The sequence below is a fragment of the Physeter macrocephalus genome, chromosome 7 (assembly GCF_002837175.3).
Source record: "Physeter macrocephalus isolate SW-GA chromosome 7, ASM283717v5, whole genome shotgun sequence".
Lineage (NCBI taxonomy): Eukaryota > Metazoa > Chordata > Mammalia > Artiodactyla > Physeteridae > Physeter > Physeter macrocephalus.
Window position 1 is genome coordinate 12910748 of NC_041220.1, and position 4959 is coordinate 12915706.

General features: G+C 35.9%; 1 pseudogene; it reads left to right on the forward strand.

Moving 5' to 3' along the window:
• Nucleotides 1-2630: 2630 nt before the first annotated feature.
• LOC112065642 (UBX domain-containing protein 7-like) lies at nt 2631-4919 on the forward strand (annotated as a pseudogene).
• The last annotated feature ends 40 nt before the right edge of the window (nt 4920-4959 follow it).

A 4959-nucleotide genomic window follows, 5' to 3' on the forward strand; every position in this document is an offset into this window, starting at 1 on the left:
AATCTAGTTTGCTCACACCTTTCTCTAATCGAGGATTCCTGCCAGCTTTTATAACCCCAAAGCAGAATGTCATGTAATATTGAATTCTGAATTTAGGTAGGCATAGTACAACTGTCTTTAAATCATGATGTGGAACTCGGTATTTTACAGGTAGCATATACTTTCCTTTTGTGGTGTACTTGGTCTCAGATCAAAAAAATTAACATTTTATTCACCTAATAGATCAATTCTTTTTGTTTATTGGTGGAAGCCATGATTTTATAACTTTTTCTCAAAGTCACAACACTGAATTTCATAGAACCATTCTATAGCTTATTGGGAAGCATTCTTTCATCCATCTGTAGATAAAGATTATTAACCCGTATATTAACTTTCCAGTGGATCTTCTTCAGAAAACCCATGCAAACATCATTTTTCTTAAATCATTATCAGAGTTTAAATTTTATCATTGCATATTTTGCATATAAATTATTTTCACAGAGGAAAAAGATTTTCTTATTATTTTCATGAATTTTTAAATTATATAGTCATCAAATTCATCACATTTCTGTTCACAGTAAAACAGAGGAAAATAATCAATGATTAATATGATCAGTAGATGCAGTAAAGCCATTCAAATCTATGATGCCCAGTATGCGGCTTGGCACACAATAAAAACCAATGTATAGGAAAAAATTACTGATCATTTAGTTCTTTAAAAAACTATTGTGTTGAGGATGGGGGTAAGCTTACTGAGATATTACAATGATATTTCTAAGGAAATAAGTCAATATTCATTCATTAAAAATTTTTTAGAAAAGTAAGAATAGAGGTAATGTCAATTTGATAAAGAATGTCTGTAAAATCCCAAAACAAACATCATCTTTATGGTGAATTGTGAATTATAGAAAGATTAGACATGATACAAGCATGTCCACTATCAGAATGTCAAATAAACATTATCTTAGCAGTCTTTTCCAATGTAACAAGACTAATAAAAATGAATAAATTAATTCCTGCCAGCTTTTATAACCCCAAAGCAGAATGTCATGTAATATTGAATTCTGAATTTAGGTAGGCATAGTACAACTGTCTTTAAATCATGATGTGGAACTCGGTATTTTACAGGTAGCATATACTTTCCTTTTGTGGTGTACTTGGTCTCAGATCAAAAAAATTAACATTTTATTCACCTAATAGATCAATTCTTTTTGTTTATTGGTGGAAGCCATGATTTTATAACTTTTTCTCAAAGTCACAACACTGAATTTCATAGAACCATTCTATAGCTTATTGGGAAGCATTCTTTCATCCATCTGTAGATAAAGATTATTAACCCGTATATTAACTTTCCAGTGGATCTTCTTCAGAAAACCCATGCAAACATCATTTTTCTTAAATCATTATCAGAGTTTAAATTTTATCATTGCATATTTTGCATATAAATTATTTTCACAGAGGAAAAAGATTTTCTTATTATTTTCATGAATTTTTAAATTATATAGTCATCAAATTCATCACATTTCTGTTCATCACAGTAAAACAGAGGAAAATAATCAATGATTAATATGATCAGTAGATGCAGTAAAGCCATTGATAAGTCAATATGCATTCATTAAAAATTTTTTAGAAAAGTAAGAATAGAGGTAATTTGATAAAGAATGTCTGTAAAATCCCAAAACAAACATCATCTTTATGGTGAATTGTGAATTATAGAAAGATTAGACATGATACAAGCATGTCCACTATCAGAATGTCAAATGAACATTATCTTAGCAGTCTTTTCCAATGTAACAAGACTAATAAAAATGAATAAATTAATTGTAGCTTATTTACACAATTCAACAATGAAGATAAATGAGTTACTGCTACATATGACATAAACAAATCCTGCACAGAAAATGTAAAGAACATGAAGCCAGTCACAAAAGAAAACTGTTTGCATTATATAAACTTCAAAAACAAGTAAAACTAGTATAAGCTGTTACAAGTCAAAGAAGTGGTGCCATTGAAGGGGCCACTGTTCCTTACAAGAGGCATAAAGGAGCTTCTGGGGCTCTAATAATATTCTCTTCTTTTAACTGGGCACTGTTTACACAAATGCACTCACTTTATTAAAACTTATCTGTCTTATTTATTTAGTTACCTTTTGTATATTGTTTTGTATGTATAATTCAATAAATGTATTTTAAAAAGGGATCTGCTACTTGCTACTATATAAAAAGTAATTTTGTATTGTAAAATAGTAATACTATATAATATATAGAATATTTTATGATATATTAATGCTTTATATAGTAATAGAATAATAGCATATATTCAAAAGCTAATTATATATTATAGTAATGCTATACAGTAATGTGGTAAATTATATAATAATTCATTAAAATATAATAATTATAGCTAATACATATATGCTTAATGTATGCCCAGCTCCAGTGCTTGATATGTTTACATATTAAAGCCTCAAAAAAAAATCCTGGACTTCCAAATTCCACTTCCACATATACAAAGTTTGGAAGTCACCACTTCGTCCCCAAAACAGGTAAAATGCTAAACACACTGAAAAAAAAAAACCCTCCTTTTAGATCCATAAGAGAGTGGAGGACATAGGGAAAACTGCAGCCTCAAGATTGGAGACACAGACTGGCATGTCTTACCAGAAGAGATTTAAAGTGGAAACCACCATGGAAAACAGTGCCCGGATGGAAAACCTGAACTGTAATTGATGAATTACTGGAGGCTTAGTGCAGAAAACTCTGAGAATTAAAAACTCCAGGGAGACCTATTTATAGTGGACCCTACAATATTATGAGATTTACCCCCAGGAGCTTAATCAGGTTTCCTCAGTAAATATCAGAGGAAAAAAAATACCTTTTGCTTCTGGCAAGGGGCAGGGAAGGATGGGGGAATCATTTTGAAATATACCACAGTATTCTGTTCTTCTTAACAAGGCCTTCTCTCAGGGAAAGCTAATTATCCAAAGCCTTACCTGCTGAGGTATTATCAGAGCCTAACTGATGTGGGAGAAAGAAAACACCCAGTCCAGCCCACTTAAGCCATTCTGTCCCACCTAAGGAGGAAAAAAACCTCTGAGAAATTCTTATGAAGTCCACATTCCAGGGGCATAGTTTCACTCAAAGATTAAGACCTAATCATAGGACTATACAATGCTTACCTTTCCCCTACATTACTAAGGCCTATTTGTATCAGTTCCTCTTACGCAGTACAACATGGTCAACTATTAAGAAAAAATTACATGGTATACCAAAAGACAAAGAAAAAAAAAAAATTTAAAGAGCATCAGAACCAGACATGGAAGGGATGTTTGAATTATCAGACCACGAATGTAAAACAACTGCCATTAGCATACTAAGGGCTCTAATGGATAAAGAAGACAGCATGCAAGAACAGATGGGCAATGTAAACAGAGAGATATAAATCTTAAAAAAGAACCAAAAGGTTGTCGGGCAGCAGTAAGATGGGGTGACTGCGCGGCGTCTTTGGCGCTGAAGGGGTTAATTCATCAGTTCACCGCCATCACCAGTGCAAGTGAAAGTGCAGGGAAACATGCTTGAAACCTACGACAATAATCTGGAGATGGCAGTCGCTGTTTTTGGATGGTGGAGGAATGGCTGAGGGGCCCAGTACCAGTTCAGCAAGTGTCTCCACTGTCAGATCTCACACAGACAAGGAAGTCCGTGCCTCAGTTTCTCAAAAGCAAGAAATATTGGTGGAACTAGAAACTTTGTTTGGTGCTCCTAAAAGACGACAGCCTGCACGTTCAATATTTGGTGGTTTCCGGGATTTTCAAACTGAAACTATTCAGCAAGAACAGGAATTAAGAAATGCAGGAGCACTAGATAAGAAACTAACTACCCTTGCGGATCTCTTCTGGCCACCCATTGACTTGATGCATGAAGGCAGCTTAGAAACAGCCAAAGAGTGTGGCCACATGCAGAATAAGTGGCTGATGATAAACATTCAAAATGTACAAGACTTTGCATGCCAGTGCCTCAATCAGGAGGTACGGAGCAAGGAAGATGTGGAGAATATTATTCGGGAACATTTCATTTTCTGGCAGGTTTATCACGACAGGGAGGAAAGTCAGAGATACATACAGTTTTATAAGCTAGGGGATTTACCCTGTGTTTCCACTTGGATCCTGGGACAGGTCAGAAGCTAGTAGAGTGGTACCAGTTAGACCTCTCTTCTTTCTTGGACCAAGTAACGGGATTTCTGTGTGAAAACGGGCAACTAGATGGACTTTCTAGCAGTCCCCACAAAAAATGTGCCTGTTCGGAGAGCCTTATAGATGCAGGTGAAGACAGCCAGCTAGAAGCTGCCATCAGAGCCTCCTTGCAAGAGACACATTTGATTACACGCAGGCGAAACAGGATAGCCGCTCAGATGAAGAATCTGAGTCTGAATTTTTTTTTCTGGCAGTGAGGAGTTCATTTCCGTTTGTGGCTCTGATGAAGAGGAGGAGATAGAGAATCTTGCCAAGTCTGGAAAGTCTCCCCACAAAGATTTGGGGCATAGAAAAGAGGAGAAGAGAAGGTCACTGGCTGAGCCCCCTGCCAGAACTGAGCCTGGAACAGCCACAAACCACCAAGGATTGCCAGCCATGGATTTAGAAATATTGGAGATGCCACTGGAAAAATCAGATGGAATACTGGAGGGCATTGATGTAAATGGACCAAAAGCACAGCTGACGTTGCGGTATCCAGATGGAAAAAAAAAAACAAATCACTCTTCCAGAGCAAGCTAAACTGCTAGCTTTGGTGAAGCATGTTCAGTCTAAAGGATATCCACATGAACGTTTTGAACTTCACACCAACTTCCCTCAAAGGAAACTCTCTCATCTGGACTCTGATATTACATTACAGGAGGCAGGGCTTTGTCCTCAAGAGACTGTCTTTGTACAGGAAAGAAATTAACATGGCCTGACCACTCTCAGCTTACCCCTTTTCCCTGTTT